Here is a 25,540-nt window from a genome sequence, read left to right on the forward strand (position 1 = left end):
GAACTAAAACCTAACCAAGTCGAAATCAAAAAGGCTATTGATGAGGTGCAATCAAAAATGGGGGTACTAACTGCTAGGATAAATGAGGCAGAAGAGAGAATCAGTGATATAGAAGACCAAATGATGGAAAGTAAAGAGGCTGAGAAAAAGAGGGAGAAACAACTACAGGATCACGAGGGCAGAATTCGAGAGATAAGTCATTCGATAAGATGAAACAACATTAGAATAATTGGGATCCCAGAAGAAGAAGAGAGAGAGAGGGGGGCAGAAGGTATATTGGAGCAAATAATAGCAGAGAACTTCCCTAATGTGAGGAAGGAAACAGGCATTAAAATCCAGGAGGCACAGAGAACCCCTCTCAAAATCAATAAAAATAGGTCAACACCCCGACATCTAATAGTAAAACTTATGAGTCTCAGAGACAAAGAGAAAATCCTGAAAGCAGCTCGGGAGAAGAGATATGTAACCTACAATGGTAAAAATATTAGATTGGCAACAGACCTATCCACAGAGACCTGGCAGGCCAGAAAGGACTGGCAAGATATCGTCACAGCACTAAAAGAGAAAAATATGCAGCCAAGAATACTATATCCAGCTAGGCTGTCATTGAAAATGGAGAGATAAAAAGCTTCCAGAACAAACAAAAACTAAAGGAATTTGCAAACACGAAACCAGCCCTCCAAGAAATATTGAGAGGGGTCCTCTAAGCAAACAGAGAGCCTAAAAGCAGCAAAGATCAGAAAGGAACACAGACAACATACAGTAACAGTCACCTTACAGGCAATACAATGACACTAAATTCATGCCTTTCAATAGTTACCCTGAATGTAAATGGGCTCAATGCCCCAATAAAAAGACACAGGCTATCAGATTGGATTAAAAAACAAGACCCATCCATATGCTGTTTGCAAGGGACTCATTTTAGACCCAAAGACACCCCCAGATTGAAAGTGAGGGGGTGGAAAACCATTTATCATGCTAATGGAAACCAAAAGAAAGCTGGGGTGGCAATCCTTATATCAGACAAACTAGATTTTAAAACAAAGACTGTAATAAGAGATGAAGAAGGACACTATATCCTACTTAAAGGGTCTATCCAACAAGAAGATCTAACAATTGTAAATATCTATGCCCCGAACATGGGAGCAGCCAATTATATAAAGCAATTAATAACAAAAGCAAAGGAACACATTGACAACAATACAATAATAGTGGGGGACTTTAACACGCCCCTGACTGAAATGGACAGATCCTCTAAGCAAAAGATCACCAAGGAAATAAAGACTTTAAATGACACACTGGACCAAATGGACTTCACAGACATATTCAGAACATTCCATCCCAAAGCAACAGAATACACATTCTTCTCTAATGCCCACGGAACATTCTCCAGAATTGATCACATCCTAGGTCACAAATCAGGTCTCAACCGGTACCAAAAGATTGGGATCATTCCCTGCATATTTTCAGACAACAATGCCTTGAAACTAGAACTCAATCACAAGAGGAAAGTCGGAAGGAACTCCAATACATGGAGGCTAAAGAGCATCCTACTAAAGAATGAATGGGTCAACCAGGAAATTAAAGAAGAATTAAAAAAATTCATGGAAACCAATGAAAATGAAAACACAACTGTCCAAAATCTTTGGGATACAGCAAAGGCAGTCCTGAGAGGAAAGTATATAGCAATACAAGCCTTTCTCAAGAAACAAGAAAGATCTCAAATACACAATCTAACCCTACACCAAAAGGAGCTGGAGAAAGAACAGCAAATAAAGCCTAAACCCAGCAGGAGAAGAGAAATAATAAAGATCAGAGCAGAAATCAATGAACTAGAAACCAAAAGAACAGTAGAACAGATCAACGAAACTAGGAGCTGGTTCTTTGAAAGAATTAACAAGATTGAAAAAACCCTGCCCAGACTGATCAAAAAGAAAAGAGAAATGACCCAAATCAACATAATCATGAATGAAAGTGGAGAGATCACAACCAACACCAAAGAAATAGAAACAATTATAAGAACATATGATGAGCAACTCTATGCCAGCAAATTAGATAACCTGGAAGAAATGGGTGCATTCCTAGAGATGTATCAACTACCAAAACTGAACCAGGAAGAAATAGAAAACCTGAACAGACCTATAACCACTAAGGAAATTGAAGCAGTCATCAGAAATCTCCCAAGAAACAAAAGCCCAGGGCCAGATGGCTTCCCAGGGGAATTCTATCAGACATTTCAAGAAGAATTAATACCTATTCTCCTGAAACTGTTCCAAAAAAATAGAAATGGAAGGAAAACATCCGAACTCATTTTATGAGGCCACCATTACCTTGATCCCAAAACCAGACAAAGATCCCATCAAAAAGGAGAATTGAAGACCAATATCATTGAGGAAAATGGATGCAAAAATTCTCACCAAAATACTAGCCAATAGGATCCAACAGTACATTAAAAGGATTATTCACCACGACCAAGTGGGATTTATCCCTGGGCTGCAAGGCTGGTTCAACATCCGCAAATCAATCAACGTGATACAATACATTAACAAAAGAAAGAACAAGAATCATATGATCCTCTCAATAGATGCACAAAAAGCATTTGACAAAGTACAGCATCCTTTCTTGATCAAAACTCTTCAGAGTATAGGTATAGAGGGTACATACCTCAATATCATAAAAGCCATCTACGAAAAACCTACAGCGAATATCATTCTCAATGGGGAAAAGCTGAGAGCTTTTCCCCTAAGGTCAGGAACGCGGCAGGGATGTCCACTCTCACCACTGCTATTCAACATAGTATTAGAAGTCCTAGCCACAGCAATCAGAGAACAAAAAGAAATCAAATGCATCCAAATCGGCAAAGAGGAAGTCAAACTCTCACTCTTTGCAGATGATATGATACTGTATGTGGAAAACCCAAAAGACTCCACCCCAAAACTGCTAGAACTCATACAGGAATTCAGTCAAGTAGCAGGCTATAAAATCAATGCACACAAATCAGTGGCATTCCTATACACCAACAAGACAGAAGAGAGACAGATCAAGGAGTCGATCCCATTCACAACTGCACCCAAAACCATAAGATACCTAGGAATAAATTTAACCAAAGAGGCAAAGGATCTGTACTCAGAAAACTATAAAATACTCAGGAAAGAAATTGAAGAAGACACAAAGAAATGGAAAAACGTTCCATGCTCATGGATTGGGAGAAACACCATTGTGAAGATGTTAATGCTACGTAGAGCAATCTACACATTCAATGCAATCCCTATCAAAATACCATCCACTTTTTTCAAAGAAATGGAACAAATAATCCTAAAATTTGAATGGAACCAGAAGAGACCCCGAATAGCCAGAGGAATCTTGAAAAAGAAAAGCAAAGCTGGCGGCATCACAATTCCGGACTTCCAGCTCTATTACAAAGCTGTCATCATCAAGACAGTATGGTACTGGCACAAAAACAGACACATAGATCAATGGAACAGAATCGAGAGCCCAGAAATGGACCCTCAACTCTATAGTCAACTTATCTTTGACAAAGCAGGAAAGAATGTCCAGTGGAAAAAAGACAGTCTCTTCAACAAATGGTGTTGGGAAAATTGGACAGCCACATGCAGAAGAATGAAACTGGACCATTTCCTTACAACACACACAAAAATAGACTCCAAATGGTTGAAAGACCTAACCGTGAGACAGGAGTCCATCCAAATCATAAAGGGGAACACAGGTAGCAACCTCTTCGACCTCAGCCGCAGCAACTTCTTCCTAGAAACATCACCAAAGGCACAGGAAGCCAGGGCAAAAATGAACTATTGTGATTTCATCAAGATAAAAAGCTTTTGCACAGCAAAAGAAACAGTCCACAAAACCAAAAGACAACTGACAGAATGGGAGAAAATATTTGCAAATGACCTATCAGATAAAGGGCTAGTATCCAAAATCTATAAAGAACTTATCCAACTCAACACCCAAAGAACAACTAATCCAATCAAGAAATGGGCAGAAGACATGAACAGACATTTTTCCAAAGAAGACAACCAAATGGCCAACAGGCACATGAAAATTGCTCAACATTGCTCGGCATCAGGGAAATCCAAATCAAAACCTCAATGAGATACCACCTCACACCCGTCAGAATGGCTAAAATTAACAAGTCAGGAAACGACAGATGTTGGCGTGGTGTGGAGAAAGGGGAACCCTCCTACACTGTTGGTGGGAATGCAAGCTGGTGCAACCCCCCTGGAAAACAGTATGGAGGTTCCTCAAACAGTTCAAGTTAGAGCTACCATTCGATCCAGCAATTGCACTCCTGGGTATTTACCCCAAAGATACAAATGTAGGGACCCGAAGGGGTACGTGCACCCCAATGTTTATAGCAGCAATGTCCACAATAGCCAAACTGTGGAAAGAGCCAAGATGTCCATCGACAGATGAATGGATAAAGAAGAAGTGGTATATATACACAATGGAATATTATGTAGCCATCAAAAGGAATGAGATCTTGTCATTTGCAACGACATGGATGGAACTGGAGGGTGTTATGCTGAGTGAAATAAGTCAATCAGAGAAAGACATGTATCATATGACCTCACTGATATGAGGAACTCTTAATCTCAGGAACAAACTGAGGGTTGCTGGAGTGGTCGGGGATGGGAGGGATGGGGTGGCTGGGTGATGGACATTGGGGAAGATATGTGCCACGGTGAGCGCTGTGAATTGTGTAAGACTGTTGAATCACAGATCTGTACTTCTGAAACAAATAACGCAACATATTTTAAGAAAAAAGAAAAAGAAGAAGATAGCAGGAGAGGAAGAATGAAGGGGAGTAAGTCAGAGGGGGAGACGAACCAGGAGAGATGATGGACTCTGAAAAACAAACTGAGGGTTCTAGAGGGGAGGAGGGTAGGGGGATGGGTTAGCCTGGTGATGGGTATTAAAGAGGGCACATTCTGCATGGAGCACTGGGTGTTATGAACAAACAATGAATCATGGAACACTACACCAAAACAAATTATGTAATATATGGTGATTAACATAACAATAAAAAATTAAAAAAAAAAGAAATTGGAAAGACCTCAAATAACCAACCTATCTTTACATCTCAAGGGACTGGAAAAACAACAACAAATTAAGCCCAAAGTTAGCAGAAGGAAGGAAACAATACAGCCCAGAGCAGAAATAAATGAAATGGGAATGATAAAAAAAAAAAAAAACAACCGAAAGCATTGATGAACCTGAGAACTGGTTCTATGAATAAGATAAACAAAATCAACAAACCTTTAGTTAGACTAAGAAAAAAAAAAAAAGACTCAAGTAAGGGTGCCTGGGTGGCTCCGTCGTTAAGTGTCTGCCTTCGGGTCAGGTCATGATCCCAGGGTCCTGGGATCGAGTCCCACATTGGGCTCTCTGCTCTGCGGGAAGCCTGCTTCTCCCTCTCCCACTCACACTGCTTGTGTTCCTGCTCTCGCTATGTCTCTCTCTGTCAAATAAATAAATAAAATCTTTAAAAAAAGACTCAAATAAAATTAAGCATGAAAAAGGAGACATTAGGGGCGCTTGGGTGGCTCAGTCAGTTAAGCGTCTGCCTTCAGCCCAGGTCATGATCCCGTGGTCCTGTGATCGAGTCCCATGTCAGGTTCCTTGCTCAGCACGGAGTCTGCTTGTCTCTCTCCCTCTCCTCTTGTTCCTCCCCCTGCTTGTGCTCTCTCTCTCTCTCTCAAATAAATAAATAAAATATTTTTTTTAAAAAGAAAACAAAAGACATTACAACTGAGACTGCAGAAAAGGGGGATTGTGAAACTAAACAATTACAACCCAAAATCTCAGATAACTTAGAATAAACAGATCCATTCCTAGAAACAAGCAACCTACCAAACTGAATCAGGAATAAATAAAAAATCTGAACAGACCAATAGAGACTAAAGAGATTGAATCAGGAATCAAAAACCTCCCAACACAGGGGGCACCTGGGTGGCTCAGTCGTTAAGCGTCTGCCTTCGGCTCAGGTCATGATCCCAGAGTCCTGGGATCGAGCCCCACATCGGGCTCCCTGCTCTGCGGGAAGCCTGCTTCGCTTCTCCCTCTCCCACTCCTCCTGCTTGTGTTCCCTCTCTCACTGTGTCTCTCTCTGTCAAATAAATAAAATAAAATCTTTAAAAAAAAAACAAAAAACCTCCCAACACAGAAACCTCCCCCAGGACAAGACAGCTTCACTGGAGATTCTATCAGACAGTCAAAGAAGAATTAACCCCTGTTCTTCTCAAACTCTTCCAAAAAATTGAGGAGGAGGGAATACTTCCAAAATAAGCTTGTGAGGCTGCCATTTCCCTGATACCAAAGCCAAAGAAGGACTCCACAAGAAAAAAACCTACAGACCAATATTTCTGATGAATCCAGATGCAAAAACTCTTAACAACATATTAGCAAACTGAATTCAAGAACACATAAAAAGGATTATACATCATGAGCAAGTAGGATTTATCCCTGAAATGCAAGGATCATTAAACATACACAAATCAATAAATGTGATACATCACATTAATAAAATGAAAGGAAAAAATCACATGATCATCTGAATAGATGCAGAAAAAGCACTTGACAAAATACATCATTTAATAAAAACCCTTAGCAGATCCGGTATAGAAGGAACGTACCTCAATGTATTAGAAGCTATACGTTATGAGCCCATGGCTAACAGTATACTCGCTGGTGAAAAATTGAAAGCTTTTACTCAAGGAGCAGGAACAAGATGTGGATGCCCACACACACCACTCTTATTCAGTTTGGTATTAGAAGTCCTTGCCAAAGCAATCAGGCAAGACAAAGAAACAACAGGCATCCAAATCAGGAAGGAAGAAGTGAATCTGTCACTGTTTGCATATAATACAATTTGGTATATAGAAAATCTAAAAGGCTGTTAGAGTTCAGTCAAGTTGCAGGATACAGAATCAACTTATGCAAATTATTTACATTCCTATACACTAAGAATGAAACATCTGAAAACGAAATAAAGAAAACTACCCCATTCACAATAGCATCAAAAACAATAAAATATTAGGAATAAATTTAACCAAGGATGTGAAAGTCCTGTACACTGAACTAGAAGACTTTGCTGAAAGAAATCAAAGAAATGCAAAGACAAACAAATGGAAAGACATCCTCTGTTCATGGATCAGAAGAATTTATATTGTTAAAATGTCCTTCCTGAGGAAAAAAGAACAAAGCCATAGTTACCACACTTCCTGACTTCAAACTATACTACAAAGCTTCAGGAATAAAAACAGTATGTTACTGAGAGGAGGAGCAAGATGGCAGAGCAGTAGGAGACCTAAATTTCATCTAGTCACAGGCATTCAGCTAGATGGGGATCAAACCATTCTGAACACCTACAAACTCAACAGGAGACCAAAGAGAAGAATAGCAACAACTCTCTGAATAGAAAAGCGACCACTTTCTGGAAGGTAGGATGTGCAGAGAAGTGAATCCGAGGTGATATTTGGGACGATAGATGGTAGGGGAGGGGGCATTCTTCAGGCACTACTAGCAAGTGATAGAGCAGTGGAGCACAAAATCGGAACTTTTAGAAGTCAGCTCTACTTAGGGATGTCGCTCCAGTGGCTCAGAGGAGGGTGGAGCCCTCGCTGGGACAGTGTGGTCTCAGGACCCTCGGGGTCACAGAAGGACCAGGGGTGCCTGAGGGCAGTAGAGCTCCCAGGTATTGGAGCAGGGAAGCTAGCTACAGAGACAGAGCCAAGGAGTGGGCTCTCAGCTAGGGGTTGCCATAAAATGTGATCCACAGCACAGTCGGGCCGCTGCTCCTCCAGCAGGGACCTAACAAGTGGCAGATGCGCGCAGACTCCCCTTCCTCCCCCAGGAGGAGAAGCGCAGGAGTACAATGCAGGAATCTGCTGGGTTTGGAGACACCACACGGGGTTGTGTGCCAGAGATAGAAATGCTACGCTGGTTCACAGGCCGGGTGAGCACAGAGTGAGGCCAGAGACTGGGGAGAGAGGAGTGATTGACTGCTTTTCTCTGGGGGCTCACTGAGGAGTGGGGCCCCAATTTCTCAGCTCCTCTGGGGTGGGGATTGGGAGGCCGCCATTTTCACTCTCATCCTCCAAAGCTGTACTGAGAGCTTGCAGGGAACAAAAGCTCCCGAGAGCAAACCCGAGTAGATTCCTTAGCCCGAACCGGCAAGGGCAGGGCAGTTCAGCCTCCAGCAAAGACATTTGGGAACCACGGCAACAGGTCCCTCCCCCAGAAGATCAGCAAGAACAGCCAGCCAAGACCAAGTTTACCGATCAATGAGAATGGCAGAACTCCAGCACTAGGGGAATACTGCACCTAGAATTCATGGCTTTTTTCCCATGATTCTTTAGTCTTTCAAAGTTAATTTTTTTAATTTTCTTTTTGAAATTTTCTTTTTCCCTTTTTCAATCAACATCTTATCAATTCCTTTTTAAAATAATCTTTTTCATTTTTCATTTTTGGGGTCATATTCTATTCCTTCATAGTAGTACCCTTATTTTTGTACATATATAAGCTTTTCTTTCTTTAAAATTTTGGGAGGCACTTTCTTCTGATCATAGTTGATCATATTCTGTTTTTCTTTGTTCATTTGTTTTTTATCTTTTCTTTTTCATTTTTTTTCTTTTTACTTTCTTTTCCTCTCTTTTCCCCCACTTTCAGGTCTCTTCTGATTTGTTTAATGTATATTTGTTTGGGATCATTGTTACTCTGTTAGCGTTTTGTTCTCTCATTCATCTATTCTTCTCTGGACAAAATGAGAAGGTGGGAAAAAATCACCCCAGAAAAAAGAACAAGAGGCATTTCCGACTACCAGGGACCTAATCAGTATGGACATTAGTAAGATGTTGGAACTAGAGTTCAGAATGACGATTTTAAAAATACTAGCTGGGCTTGAAAAAAGCATGGAAGTTATTAGAGAAACCCTTCTGGAGAAATAAAAGAACTAAAATCTATCCAGGTCAAAATCAAAAAGGCTATTAATGAGGTGCAATAAAAAATGGAATCTCTAACTGCTAGGATAAATGAGGCAGAAGAGAGAATTAGTAATATAGAAGACCAAATGATGGAAAATAAAAAAGCCCAGAAAAGGAGAGATAAACAACTACTGTATCAGGAGGGCAGAATTTGAGAGATAATTGATACCATAAGATGAAACAATATTAGAATAACTGGGATCCCAGAAGAAGAAGAAGAGAGGGGCAGAAGGTATATTGCAGCAAATTATAGCAGAGAACTTCCCTAATTTGGAGAAAGAAAATGCATCAAAATCCAGGAGGCAGGGAGAACCCCCTCAAAATCAATAAAAATGGGTCAACACCCCGACCCATTTTTTTAAAGATTTTATTTATTTATTCGACAGAGACAGAGACGGTGAGAGCAGGGACACAAGCAGGGGGAGTGGGAGAAGGAGAAGCAGGCCTCCCGCTGAGCAGGGAGCCCGATTTGGGACTCAATCCCAGGACTGTGGGATCATGACCTCAGCCGAAGGCAGCCTCTTAATGACTGACCCACCCAGGCGCCCCAACCCATTTTTAATAGTAAAACTTACGAGTCTCAGAGACAAAGAGAAAATCCTGAAAGCAGCCTGGGAGAAGAGATCTGTAGCCTACAATGATAGAAGTAGTAGACTGGCAACAGTCCTATCCACAGAGACGTGGCAGGACATAAAGGACTGGCATGATATTTTCAGAGCACTAAAGGAGAAAATTATGCAGCCAAGAATACTGTATCCAGCTAGGTTGTCACTGAAAATACAAGGAGAGATAAAAAGCTTCCAGGACAAACAAAACTAAAAGAAATTACAAACAACAAACCAGTCCTACAAGAAATATTGAAAGAGGTCCTCTAAGCAAAGAGAGAGCCTAAAAGTAACATGGACCAGGAAGGAACAGAGACAATATACTGTAAGAGTCACATTACAGGAAATACAATGGCACAAAATTCATATCTTTCAATAGTTACCCTGAATGTAAATGGGCTAAATCCCCCAATCAAAGGACACAGGCTATCAAATTGGATAAAAAAACAAGACCCATCGATATATTTTCTGCAAGAGAGTCATTATAGACCCAAAGACACCCCCAGATTGAAAGTGAGGGGGTGGAAAACCATTTACCATGCTAATGGACACCGAAAGAAAGCTGGGGTGGCAATCCTTATATCAGACAAATTAGATTTTAAAACAAAGACTCTAATAAGAGATGAGGAAGGACACAGTATCCTACTTAAAAGGTCTATCCAACAAGAAGATCTAACAATTGTAAATATCTATGCCCCGAACATGGGAGCAGCCAATTATATAAGGCAATTAAAAACAAACGCAAAGAAAAACATTGACAACAATACAATAATAATGGGGGACTTTAACACCCCCTTCACTGAAATGGAGAGATCATCTAAGCAAAAGATCACCAAGGAAATAAAGACTTTAAATGACACACTGGACCAAATGGACTTCACAGATGTATTCAGAACATTCCATCCCAAAACAACAGAATACACATTCTTCTCTAGTGCCCATGGAACATGCTGCAGAATAGATCACATCCTAGGTCACAAATCAGGTCTCAACCAGTACCAAAAGACTGGGATCATTCCCTGCATATTTTCAGACCACAATGCTTTGAAACCAGAACTCAATCACAAGAGGATAGTTGGAAGGAACTCAAATACATGGAGGCTAAAGAGCATCCTACTAAAGAATGAAAGGGTCAATGGAAATTAAAGAAGAATTAATGGAAATAAATGAAAATGAAAACACAACTATTCAATATCGTTGGGATGCAACAAAGGCAGTCCTAAGAGGAAAGTATATGGCAATACAAGCCTTTCTCAAGAAACAAGAAAGGTCTCAAATACACAATCTAACCCTACACCTAAAGCAGCTGGAGAAAGAATAGCAAATAAAGCCTAAAACCAACAGGAGAAGAAAAATGATAAAGATCAGAGCAGAAATCAATGAAATAGAAACCAAAAGAACACTAGAACAGATCAATGAAACTAGGAGCTGGTTCTTTGAAAGAATTAACAAGATTGATAAACCCCTGCCAGACTTAGCAAAAAGAAAAGAGAAATAACCCAAATAAATAAAATCATGAATGAAAGAGGAGAGATCACAACCAAAACCAAAGAAATACAAACAATTATAAGAACATTTTATGGGAGGCGGAGCAAGATGGCGGAGGACTAGGAGAACTAGATTTCTTCTGGTCTCAGGAATTCAACTGAATAAGGATCAAACCATTCTGAACACCTACGAACTCAACAGGAGATCGAAGAGGAGAGTAGCAACAACTCTCTGAACAGAGAAGCGACCACTTTCTGGAAGGTAGGACGTGCGGAGAAGTGAATCGGAGGCAATATTCCGGAGGATAGATGGCGAGGGAGGGGCCTCCGCCGGCCGCTTCTGGCAAGGGATAGAGCCGCGGAGCACAAAATCGGACCTTTTAGAAGTCGGCTCCGCGGAGGGACGTCGCTCCAGTGGCTAAGCGGGGGGTGGAATCCTCCCGGGACAGTGTGGTCTCAGGACCCTTGGGGTCACAGAAAGACAGGGGGTGCCTGAGTGTGGCAGAGCTCCCAGGTATCTGAGCGGGGAAGCCGGCTGCAGAGACGGAGCCGAGGCACGGGCTCTCAGCTCGGGGTTGCCATAAACTGTGATCAGCGGCCCAGTCGGGCCACTGCTCCTGCAGCAGGGACCCAACAAGCGGCAGAGCCAGGGAGACTCCCCATCCTACCCTGGGAGGAGTGGTGCGGGAGCGCACCACAGGGATCTGCTGGGTTTGGAGACTCCACACGGGGTCAGATGCCAGAGATAGCAACACTCGGTCACAGGTCGGGTGAGCACGGAGTGCGGCTGGAGACCGGGGACACGGAAGTGACTGCTTTTCTCTGGGGGCACACTGAGGAGCGGGGCCCCGAGTTCTCAGCTCCTCCGGGTGGAGATTGGGAGGCCAGCATTTCTGCCCTGGTCCTCCAAAGCTGTACCGAGAGCTTGCAGGGAACAAAAGCTCCTGAGAGCAAACCCGAGCAGCTTGCTTAGCCCGGACCGACAAGGGCGGGGCAATTCAGCCTCCGGCAAAGACTTTTGGAAACCACAGCAACAGGCCCCTCCCCAGAAGATCAGCACGAACAGCCAGCAAGCCAAGACCAAGTTTACCAATCAAGGAAAATGGGAGAACTCCAGCGCTAGGGGAATACTGCACATAGAATTCATGGCTTTTTTTTACCATGATTCATTAATTCATCAAAGTTAATTTTTGTTAACTGTTTTTTTTTTATTTTTCTTTTTTCCCTTTTTCAACCAACATCTTATCAAACCCTTTTTAAAAAAAATTATTTTTCATTTTTAGAGTCATATTTTATCCCTTCATGGTAGTTACCCTTATTTTTGGCATATATATATAGGTTGTTCTCTCTTTAAAATTTTGAGATACAGTTTCTTCTAACAGATCAAAATATACCCTAAATCACTAGTGTATGGCTTTGTTCTAGTCTCCTGCCTGATCACATTCTCTCCCTTTTTCCTTTTTTTTTTTTCTTAAATCTTCTTTCTTTTTTCAAACATCTTCTTATCTTATCAAGTCCTTTTATAAAATCTTTTATAATTTTCATCTTTACAGTCATCTTCTATCCCTTCATTGTATCAACCCTTATTTTGTACATATATGTCTTTCTTCATTTAAAATTTTAGGAGGCACTTTTTTGAACAGACCAAAATACGCACAAAATCTAGTATGTGGCACTAATCTATGCACTAGCCTGATCATATTTGATCATATTCTGCTTTTTTTGTATTGTCCTGTTTTTGTTGTTATCTTTTTTTTTCTTTCTTTTTTCTTTCTTTCCCTTTCTTTTCCCCTGGTTTCAGGTCTTTTCTGATTTGTATACAGTATATTTGCTGGGGACGTTGTAAACCTGTTAGCATTTTGTTCTCTCATTCATCTATTCTCCTCTGGACAAAATGACAAGACGAAAAAAATCACCTCAGCAAAAAGAACAAGAGGTAGTACCGTCAGCCAGGGACCTACTCAATACGGACATTAGTACAATGTCAGACCTAGAGTTCAGAATCATGACTTTAAAGATACTAGCTGGGCTTGAAAAAAGCGTGGAAGTTATTAGAGAAACCCTTTCTGGAGAAATAAAAGAACTAAAACCTAACCAAGTCGAAATCAAAAAGGCTATTGATGAGGTGCAATCAAAAATGGGGGCACTAACTGCTAGGATAAATGAGACAGAAGAGAGAATCAGTGATATAGAAGACAAAATGATGGAAAATGAAGAGGCTGAGAAAAAGAGAGAGAAAGAACTACAGGAGCACGAGGGCAGAATTCGAGAGATAAATGATTCGATAAGACAAAACAACATTAGAATAATTGGGATCCCAGAAGAAGAAGAGAGAGAAAGAGGGGCAGAAGGTATATTGGAGCAAATAATAGCAGAGAACTTCTCTAATGTGAGGAAGGAAACAGGCATCAAAATCCAGGAGGCACAGAGAACCCCTCTCAAAATCAATAAAAATAGGTCAACACCCCGACATCTAATAGTAAAACTTACGAGTCTCAGAGACAAAGAGAAAATCCTGAAAGCAGCTCGGGAGAAGAGATATGTAACCTACAATTGTAGAAACATTAGATTGGCAACAGACCTATCCACAGAGACCTGGCAGGCGAGAAAGGACAGGCAAGATATCGTCAGAGCACTAAAAGAGAAAAATATGCAGCCAAGAATACTATATCCAGCTAGGCTGTCATTGAAAATAGAAGGAGAGATAAAAAGATTCCAGAACAAACAAAAACTAAAGGAATTTGCAAATATGAAACCAGCCCTCCAAGACATATTGAAAGGGGGGGCGCCTGGGTGGCTCAGTTGGTTAAGAGACTGCTTCGGCTCAGGTCATGATCTTGGAGTCCCGGGATCGAGTCCCGCATCAGACTCCCTGCTCAGTGGGGAGTCTGCTTCTCCCTCTGACCCTCTTCCCTCTCGTGCTCTCTATCTGTCACTCTCTCTCTCTCAAATAAATAAATAAAATCTTTAAAAAAAAAAGAAATATTGAAAAGGGTCCTCTAAGCAAAGAGAGAGCCTAAAAGCAGCAAAGATCAGAAAGGAACACAGACAAATAAAGCTAACAGTCACTTTACAGGCAATACAATGACACTAAATTCATACCTTTCAATAGTTACCCTGAATGTAAATGGGCTCAATGCCCCAATCAAAAGACACAGGCTATCAGATTGGATTAAAAAACAAGACCCATCCATATGCTGTCTGCAAGAGACTCATTTTAGACGCAAAGACACCCCCAGATTGAAAGTGAGGGGTTGGAAAACCATTTACCATGCTAACGGACATCAAAAGAAAGCTGGGGTGGCAATCCTTATATCAGACAAACTAGATTTTAAAACAAAGACTGTAATAAGAGATGAGGAAGGACACTATATCCTACTTAAAGGGTCTATCCAACAAGAAGATCTAAAAATTGTAAATATCTATGCCCCGAACATGGGAGCAGCCAATTATATAAGGCAATTAATAACAAAAGCAAAGAAACACATTGACAACAATACAACAATAGTGGGGGACTTTAACATCCCCCTGACTAAAATGGACAGATCCTCTAAGCAAAAGATGAACAAGGAAATAAAGACTTTAAATGACACACTGGACCAAATGGACTTCACAGACATATTCAAAACATTCCATCCCAAAGCAACGGAATACACATTCTTCTCTAGTGCCCATGGAACATTCTCCAGAATTGATCACATCCTAGGTCACAAATCAGGTCTCAACCGGTACCAAAAGATTGGGATCATTCCCTGCATATTTTCAGACCACAATGCTTTGAAACTAGAACTCAATCACAAGAGGAAAGTCGGAAAGAACTCAAATACATGGAGGCTAAAGAGCATCCTACTAAAGAATGAATGGGTCAACCAGGAAATTAAAGAAGAATTAAAAAAATTCATGGAAACCAATGAAAATGAAAACACAACTGTTCAAAATCTTTGGGTCACATCAAAGGCAGTCCTGAGAGGAAAGTATATAGCAATACAAGCCTTTCTCAAGAAACAAGAAAGGTCTCAAATACACAACCTAACCCTACACCTAAAGGAGCTGGAGAAAGAACAGCAAATAAAGCCTAAACCCAGCAGGAGAAGAGAAATCATAAAGATCAGAGCAGAAATCAATGAACTAGAAACCAAAAGAACACTAGAACAGATCAACGATACTAGGAGCTGATTCTTTGAAAGAATTAACAAGATTGATAGACTCCTGGCCAGATTATCAAAAAGAAAAGAGAAATGACCCAAATCAACAAAATCATGAATGAAAGAGGAGAGATCACAACCAACACCAAAGAAATAGAAACAATTATAAGAACATATGATGAGCAACTCTATGCCAGCAAATTAGATAACCTGGAAGAAATGGGTGCATTCCTAGAGATGTATCAACTACCAAAATTGAACCAGGAAGAAATAGAAAACCTGAACAGACCTATAACCACTAAGGAAATTGAAGCAGTCATCAAAAATCTCCCAAGAAACAAAAGCCCAGGGCCAGATGGCTTCCCAGGGGAATTCTATCAGACATTTCAAGAAGAACTAATACCTATTCTCCTGAAACTGTTCCAAAAAATAGAAATGGAAGGAAAACTTCCAAACTCATTTTATGAGGCCACCATTACCTTGACCCAAACCAGACAAAGACCCCATCAAAAAGGAGAATTACAGGCCAATATCCTTGATGAACATGGATGCAAAATTTCTCACCAAAATACTAGCCAATAGGATCCAACAGTACATTAAAAGGATTATTCACCACGACCAAGTGGGATTTATCCCTGGGCTGCAAGGCTGGTTCAACATCCGCAAATCAATCAACGTGATTCAATACATTAACAAAAGAAAGGACAAGAAATATATGATCCATTCAATAGATGCAGAAAAAGCATTTGACAAAGTACAGCATCCTTTCTTGATCAAAACTCTTCAGAGTATAGGGTTAGAGGGTACATACCTCAATATCACAAAAGCCTTTTCTGAAAAACCTACAGCCAATATCATTCGCAATGGGGAAAGTCTGAGAGCTTTTCCCCTAAGGTCAGGAACGCGGCAGTGATGTCCACTTTCACCACTGCTATTCAACATAGTATTAGAAGTCCTAGCCACGGCAATCAGACAACAAAAAGAAATCAAAGGCATCCAAATCGGAAAGAGGAAGTCAAACTCTCACTCTTTGCAGATGATATGATACTGTATGTGGAAAACCCAAAAGACTCCACCCCAAAACTGCTAGAACTCATACAGGAATTCAGTAAAGTAGCAGGATATAAAATCAATGCACAGAATTCAGTGGCATTCCTACACACCAACAACAAGACAGAAGAGAGACAAATCAATGAGTCGATCCCATTCACAATTGCACCCAAAACCATAAGATACCTAGGAATAAATTTAACCAAAGAGGCAAAGGATCTGTACTCAGAAAACTATAAAATACTCAGGAAAGAAATTGAAGAAGACACAAAGAAATGGAAAAAGGTTCCATGCTCATGGATTGGGAGAACCAACATTGTGAAGATGTCAATGCTACCTAGAGCAATCTACACATTCAATGCAATCCCCATCAAAATACCATCCACTTTTTTCAAAGAAATGGAACAAATAATCCTAAAATTTGTATGGAACCAGAAGAGACCCCGAATAGCCAGAGGAATATTGAAACAGAAAAGCAAAGCTGGAGGCATCACAATTCCGGACTTCCAGCTCTATTACAAAGCTGTCATCATCAAGACAGTATGGTACTGGCACAAAAACAGACACATAGATCAATGGAACAGAATCGAGAGCCCAGAAATGGACCCTCAACTCTATAGTCAACTTATCTTTGATAAAGCAGGAAAGAATGTCCAATGGCAAAAAGACAGTCTCTTCAACAAATGGTGTTGGGAAAATTGGACAGCCACATGCAGAAGAATGAAACTGGACCATTTCCTTACACCACACACAAAAATAGACTCCAAATGGTTGAAAGACCTAAACGTGAGACAGGAGTCCATCCAAATCCTAAAGAAGAACACAGGTAGCAACCTCTTTGACCTCAGCCGCAGGAAATTCTTCCTAGAAACATCGCCAAAGGCACGGGAAGCCAGGGCAAAAATGAACTATTGTGATTTCATCAAGATAAAAACCTTTTGCACAGCAAAAGAAACAGTCCACAAAACCAAAAGACAACCGACAGGATGGGAGAAAATATTTGCAAATGACATCTCAGATAAAGGGCTAGTATCCAAAATCTATAAAGAACTTATCCAACTCAACCCCCAAAGAACAAATAATCTAATCATGAAATGGGCAGAAGACACGAACAGACATTTTTCCAAAGAAGACATCCAAATGGCCAACAGGCACATGAAAAAGTGCTCCACATTGCTCGGCATCAGGGAAATCCAAATCAAAAACTCAGTAAGATACCACCTCACACCAGTCAGAATGGCTAAAATTAACAAGTCAGGAAACGACAGATGCTGGCGGGGATGTGGAGAAAGGGGAACCTCCTACACTGTTGGTGGGAATGCAAGCGGGTGCAACCCCCCTGGAAAACAGTATGGAGGTTCCTCAAACAGTTGAAAATAGAGCTACCGTTCGATCCAGCAATTGCACTACTGGGTATTTACCCCAAAGATACAAATGTAGGGACCCGAAGGGGTACGTGCACCCCAATGTTTATAGCAGCAATGTCCACAATAGCCAAACTGTGGAAAGAGCCAAGATGTCCATCGACAGATGAATGGATAGAGAAGAGGTGGTATATATACACAATGGAATATTATGCAGCCATCAAAAGGAATGAGATCTTGCCAATTGCAATGATGTGGATGGAATGGGAGGGTGTTATGCTGAGTGAAATAAGTCAATCAGAGAAAGACATGTATCATATGACCTCAGTGACATGAGGAATTCTTAATCTCAGGAAACAAACTCAGTGTTGCTGGAGTGGTCGGGGGTGGGAGGGATGGGGTGGCTGGGTGATGGACATTGGGGAAGATATGTACTACGGTGAGCGCTGTGAATTGTGTAAGACTGTTGAATCACAGATCTGTACTTCTGAAACAAATAATGCAATATATGTTAAGAAAAAAAAGAGGAATAAGATAGCAGGAGAGGAAGAATGAAGGGGAGTAAGTCTGAGGGGGAGACGAACCATGAGAGATGATGGACTCTGAAAAACAAACTGAGGGTTCTAGAGGGGAGGGGGGTGGGGGATGGGAAAAAATGAAAATGAAAGCCAATATCACTCAAGAACATAGATGCCAAAATCCTCAACAAATTATAAGGAAACTGAATTCAACAATACATCGGGAGAATCACACAACACAATCAAGTGGGGTTTATTCCAGGGATGCCAGGATGTTTGCACATGTGCACATTAAACATCAGGATACACCATCTTAAAATAATAAAAGATAAAAATCATATGATTGTAACAATAGATGCAGAAAGAACACTTGACAAGATTCGATATGCATGTATGATAAAAAGTATAAACCATCTGGGTATATGGGGAACATAGACCATATTTGAAAAGCTCACAGCTAAATTCATACTCAAGGGTGAAAAGCTGAAAACTTTTCCACTAAGATCAAGAACAAGACAAAGATTTCCACTCTCCTCACTTTCATTCAACATAGTATTGAAAGCCCTAGTCAAAGCATTTAGACCAAAAAAAAGAAAGAAAGATAAAGAAACAGAGAGAGAGAGAGAGAGAGAGAGAAGAAAGAAAAGAAAGAAAGAAAGAAAGAAAGAAAGAAAGAAAGAAAGAAAGAAAGAAAGAAAGAAAGAAAGAAAGAAAAAGAAATGAAAGATAGAAAAGAAAGAAAAGAAAAGATGAAATCCAAATAGGAAAACTGTCACTATTTGCAAATGACATACTATATATAGAAATCCCTAAAGATTCCACCAAAAAACTGTTAGAATAAATAAATTCAGTAAAGCTGCAAGACACAAAGTCAATATACAGAGACCTGGTGCATTTCGTTTTTTTAAGATTTTATTTATTTATTTGACAGAGATAGAGAAACAGCACAAGCAGTGTGAGCAGCAGAAGGGGACGGAGAAGGCGACACCCCACTGAGGAGGGAGCCCAATGAGGTTCTCGATGCCAGGACCCTGGGATTGTGACCTGAGCCAAAGACAGATGCTTAAACTGACTAAGCTACCAGGTGTCCCAACTTGTTGCATTTCTGTATAGTGATGACAAACTTCCACAAAGAGAAAATAAGAAAACAATGCCATTTACAGTTGTATCAAGAAAAAAAAATCTAGGAATAAAAGTAAGAAATGAATCAACCCGCAGTTCTGAGGCATGCAGAATAAATCCAGGCTTGCAGAACAGTGAAAAAGGAGTGGGAAGCTGCTTGGCTCCTGAAAGCCATTACCTTTATAGGTCTTACTACACTTTCAGACGATGACACATCATCCAACGTTCAAAGGCTCTGTTATAAAGCCAAATATCCAATCCGGGAAGCTCTCTTAAAAAGTTTAAATATGTGTGATAAAGGCCTTATGACCACTGTTGTTTATGTCTACACCATGCAGCTGTGTGATGCGGTTAAAGCACTGAAGGCCCCAGGCTGTACCATCCCAGTGGCTTCCGTGCCCACTGGCTTTCCAGCTGGACAGACTCATTTATTTATTTATTTATTTATTTGAGAGAGAGAATGAGAGATAGCACGAGAGGGAAGAGGGTCAGAGCGAGAAGCAGACTCCCTGCTGAGCAGGGAGCCCGATGTGGGACTCGATCCTGGGACTCCAGGATCATGACCTGAGCCGAAGGCAGTCGCCCAACCAACTGAGCCACCCAGGCGCCCTGGACAGACTCATTTAAAAACACGATTGGAAGAGATCAGATTGGCTGTGGAAAATGGAGTTATGGAAATCGATGTGGTGATTAATAGGACCTTGGTGCTGACCGGCCAGTGGGAAGCCCTGTGTGATGAGATTCGTCAGTTTTGCAAGGCCTGTGGGGGGCTCATCTCAAAACCATCTTAGCTACAGGAGAACGTGGATCTCTTACTCATGTCTATAAAGCCAGTATGATCGCAATGATGGCAGGATCAGACTTTATTAAGACCTCTACTGGAAAAGAAACGGTAAATGCCACTTTCCCAGTAGCTATAGTAATGCTATGGGCCATTAGAGATTTCTTTTGGAAAACTGGAAACAAGGTAGGTTTAAACCAGCAGGAGGCATCCGCAGTGCCAAGGATTCCCTTGCTTGTCTCTCTCGTGTGAAGGAAGAGCTGGGAGATGAATGGCTGACGCCAGAACTGTTCCGAATAGGTGCCAGTACTCTGGTTACGGACATCGAGAGGCAGATTTACCATCACGTTTCAGGAAGATAGGTGGCCTATCATGATCTTCTGATGTCTTAAATCTGTGACCAGTTCCGGAAAAGTGCTTTACAGCAACATGTAAAATGTGTTTTTCTACGTAATCGCTAAAATTGTTTAATTAAAACATGACGGAATGAATAGATAACTGACTTTTTTCCCGCCTTAAAACTTTCACTGAATTTAATTCAAAGAATAAAAGAAAAAATCAACGAATCCATACATGGAATTCTTTTCAGGTGCCTCTGAGTGGTCCTAATTACTTGAAGATCTGTTTTGTTAATTTTGTGAAGATTTTCTCCTAAAAATTCTGAATAAAATATTAATCATAGCTTTGACAGCATTAAATACTAAGGGGGGGGGGACGTTAAACTGCCCAAGAAACGTGTCTTTAGTGAAAGAAAACGTAGCATCCCTGAGCTGCCGGCCATACTCTGACGAATTCAGGAGTCACTGACTTGGCACTAACTTCCTGCCATGAAAATCTGTCTTTAATTTTTGCAACAGATATGCTCTCTTATTAATTGTTTTGTTAATGAAACTCTTGTCAGTACATGATACTAGGCTATTGCATTTTTTAAATAAAAAAATCTCTGTAGTTTATTTTTTTGGAAAAATAAAATTGTATGGTGCTGGCCTAGAAACAGACACACAGGTCAATGGAATAGAATAGAAAGCTCGGAAAATGATAGTCATAGCACTTTTGGCAAAGTTTACTCATTAGAGTCAGTACATTAAAGGTTTATTTAAACTTAGCTCTGATATTATTAACTCTGAATGGGAATTAATATTTATTAATATTAATTAATCAGCTGTTTCAACAGCTGATTCCAATAAATGCTTCTGTTTAAACATGTTTTATATAAATATATATTATAAAATAAGGATGATTTAGAATGCACATTTTTAAGAAAACTTAAAATCACTTTAATAAAACTATCATGGAGAAGGAAATATAGATATCCATCATCACAACTGATAGCATCACAAAAGATGACAATCACACACAATCCGTATTTGATGGAAGGATATAACATGACTTGAGAAGTTCTGCCCAAATGTTTAACCTGTTGGGAGCTATAGATCCAGCTACTCATTTAAAAATCACATGTCAGAGAAGTGTCCTAACAAATAGTATGACATGTAATCAATGAAGTCCACACTGCGTATATTCTTACGGGAAAAATATTTTCTCAAAGGAAAACGCTAAGACAAAAGCGGAGGAAGGAGGAAGAGGAGGGAGAAGGAGAAGCAGAAGCAGAAGCAGAAGAAAGCTGAGAAACTAACCCACACAAGCTATGGTCTTAACTGACGACACAGCAGCAGACAATATGCAGTGCGGAAAGGACTGACTCTTCAGTGAACTGCACTGGAAAACCACACGCTACATGCAGAAGAATGGAACTGCATCACTTTCTTACACAAAAATTTAAATGGATGAATGACTTGAACATAAGACCTGAATCCATAAACCTCTGAGAAGAAAGCACAGGTAGTACGTTTCTGGACATGGTTTTGGCAAAGAGTATTTTAGATCGGACACTAAAAGCAAAGGCAACAAATGCAAAAATAAACAAGTAGAACGACATGAAATTGAAATCTTCTGCACAGCAAAAAAAAAAAAAAATACTAATAAAAAACTTAAAAGGTGGACTACCCAATGAGAAAAAATAACTGCAAATCATATGTGTGAGAAGAGGCTAATATCCAAAATACCCAAAACACTCATACAAATCAAAACAAACAAACAAAAACCTGTATAAAAAATGGGGAGAATATGTGAACGGATACGCTCCAAAGATGGCACCAAGGTGACCAACAGACACAGAAAACGTTGTTCAACATCACAAATCATCGTCAGGGAAACATAAGTCAAACCTGTAATCCGCTATCACCTCACAACTGTTGGGACGGCAATGGTCCCAGAGACAGACACCAGGTGTGGTCAAAGGTGTGTAGACAAGGGGACCCTGTGCACTGTTGGTGGGAATGTACATTGGTACAACCACTGTGACAAACAGTATAGAGGTTCCTGAAAAAATGAACACAACTACCACATGACCCAGGAATTACTCTACTGAGTATTTATCTAGAGAACACAAAAACACTACCTCAAGAAGATAGATGCACTCCATTGTTCACTGCAGCATTATTCACAATAACCAGACATAGAAACAGAGACCTTGGGAGCATTATGCTAAGTAACTCAGACACAGAAAGACAAATACCAGATGTTCATGGACGTTCCACATGGAAAAATATACTGAACGCATAGATACTGAGAACAGACTGGTGGTTGCCAGATTCGGGGATGGGGGGCACGGAAGGTGGTCAGAGGCACAATGTTCGAGTGATAAAATCTGTAAGTCATGGAACATTCTGTGCAGCATGGAGACTAAAGCTAACCCAGCAGGATGGGGTACAGTTTCCCCCACTATTTGAAAGTACATTGATCTTAGGAAACCTTTCACAGCCGAAATGGTGTAAACCAAGGGAGGAATTACCATTCATTTATACAGAAAAAATAGTGAGCAAGCTCAGACTCCAAAAATGACTTCTCTTTGGCTTTCCTTAGGCCTCAGGACACAAATTCCTAATGGATGGAGATAAAGCACAGCTGATGCTCACAGACACAATTCAAAGCGCTGGGGGCTGGACATGGTGAGCGGTTCCCAGGAAGGAGCTGGTTGTGGTGTTCGCCGCCTCTACAGTGGCTCCCAGCAAAACAGATGCTGAACGCGATGCTCAGTTTTTGACTTTTTTCATAAGAGGGAAATCCTCTTCAGGTTTCTTCCTGTTACTGAAGCCAGGCAATGACGTAGATCTTTCAAAGAAAGCCAGTGTCTCACCGTGAACTTTTAAAAAGTGGGGAACACTTGTACTTGAAATTTGCTGAGGGAGTAGATGTTAACTGTTCTCCCGGACACACACATCAGCAGATACACCGAGAAAGGCACCTTCCCGAGCGTGCGGAACACAGACAACCTCCTACCCCCAGAAACCTCCTCCTTCCCTTCACTCAGGACAACCAATCAAAGCTGGGTGTTACACCAATTCCTCCTTTCTCCCATTCCCAGTATCTAACCCATCAGCAAATCCAGTGAGCTCCATCTTCAACGCAACCAGAACATGACTGACCACTTCTTCCAAGGCCACCTGTCTGGTCCACACTGGAGCCCATCTCTTACCTGAGTTCCTGGAAAACCTTCATCATGTCCCTCCCTTGCCCATCCTCAACCCTCTGTCATCTGTTCTCAACACTCTAGTCAGGATGGCCCAGTGAAAAAGGGTCCCATGGGGTCACAACCCTGCAATGGCTTTCTGTCTCCTTCTGTCAGCTCCCTGAGGTCATGTCCTAAGCTGTCTCCTGTGGCCACAGTGTCTTCTTGCTGCTCCTGGACATACCCGGTGTGCTCCTGCCCCAGGGCCTTTGCACATGTTTTCCCTTCCCTTTAGAATGCTCTTGATGTGATATCACTCACATTCTTTAGATCTTGACTCAAGGATCACCTTCCTTGTGAGGGCCCACTAGCGCCTATGTGAATAGCAAGTACCACCCCCACCTCCCCTTCAGCACCCCTGCCCTGTCTCATGCTCTGTATTTCCATAGCAGTTATCACAGTCACCAGTCCATCTCAGCAGGGCAGAACCAGAGGCCTACACTGATGGTTTCACCACTGACTCCCTCCTATTTCCTGTTCCAAAGCCCTGGGGAAAAGGTGCCCCAGGGCTCTTGCACAACCAGAATGCGCAGGACCAGGGGGTCCACCTACTGTACCCTGAACACCATCAGGAAAATGAGCCACACGAGGACTCCACCTGCACATGAGACCTGAAACCAGACACCTTCCTCAGTTACAGGTGAGCACACACACTTCCTCCCCTTGCCTGAGGTGCTCATCTGAGAAAGCTGAACAGAGACCCATCCCAGGGTCCAAATCTCCCTCTGGCCAAGGTCCTGGGAAACAGACTTCTCTCCTCCCTGCACCAACCACCTGCGATTAAAGTCCAGAATCCTCCCGTCGTCAGGCAGAGTGGTGAACCTGTCCCTCTTTCCTGTGACGTCATCACAAACCAGGCTTTGCTGCACAGATTTCAGGAAGGAGCCTGCAGCAGGGTCAGCGGACTGCACAGGTTCAGCCTCAGTCTCACACATCCGGTTCCACTTGGAAATAGACCTTCATGGAGACTGGTGTCCTGTGTGGCCTCAGTTCCAAACAGAGGAGTTAAGATTTCAGTTCCACATAAAAAGTGACCTCTTGCACACAGCACAGGAATGTGGAGAGGATTTCTCAGGCTTGTGGCTCTGGAAGAAGTGCTTCTGCCAGCTGAATTCACCGACACGAGGCAGGGGACATCTGCTGTGCCTCCTCTGAGGAAGCAGGGGGCACACTGGGCAAGAATCAATAATGCTGTGTGTGGGCTTCTTCCCACCCACCACCTGGCTGAGCCGAGGCCTCGAGAACGAAACAGGGAACAACGCTCTTATCACATCTGCAGCAGGAGGGCTGGCCAGGGAGTAGAACACGGTCTCTGTCCCTGTAGCAAGCTGGCCTGCCCATCATGACCGACGGTCCACCACCACGGCATCACAACCTCCCAGCTATCTGATCCGACTACCCTGCCAGGCTCAGACCTGCTGACACAGTGAGTCATAAGACCCAGCAACTTCTTTCCACTCCAGCTCAAGGCTTCTCACAGAGAAGCAAACTCCAGCCTCACAAATGTGCTCATCATTAGCTCTGGAGTTCCCTGGGTGGTGTCTACACTGGCCCACACAGGTGTCCCATCCAGACCACTCCACAAATGCCCTAGGGTTTCAAGCCACTTTCAAGCTGCCCTTAGAAAGGCAGGAACTGGCCTGATTAGGAACACCAGCCAGGTGATACCATGTGCTGGAAACTCGGACAATATCCTCGCTGAACACCGACACTTCCAAGTCCAAGCTACAAATCTTCACTCACTGGATGCTGAGCACCGTGTCAGCACCAATGCTGCTCTTTCAATTCACTTGTCTCCCATTCCGTAAAATCAGAAACCAAGCTCCAGTCACCACTCCATTTTCCCTTCAGAGAAATAAGGCAAATGACAGAATAAAACACTATGTATGCACAGC

General features: G+C 41.7%; 2 pseudogenes; both read left to right on the top strand.

The window, feature by feature from the left end:
- Window positions 1-25,540, top strand: part of LOC148161840 (acrosin-like) — a 481,356-nt pseudogene that overhangs the window by 290,375 nt on the left and 165,441 nt on the right.
- On the top strand, window positions 19,374-20,466 carry LOC148161844 (deoxyribose-phosphate aldolase-like; annotated as a pseudogene).

Source organism: Eumetopias jubatus, unplaced genomic scaffold, assembly GCF_037043125.1.
Source record: "Eumetopias jubatus isolate StellerSeaLion01/CBP00866 unplaced genomic scaffold, mEumJub1_p1.0 scaffold_52, whole genome shotgun sequence".
In the NCBI taxonomy this organism is placed as follows: Eukaryota; Metazoa; Chordata; class Mammalia; order Carnivora; family Otariidae; genus Eumetopias; species Eumetopias jubatus.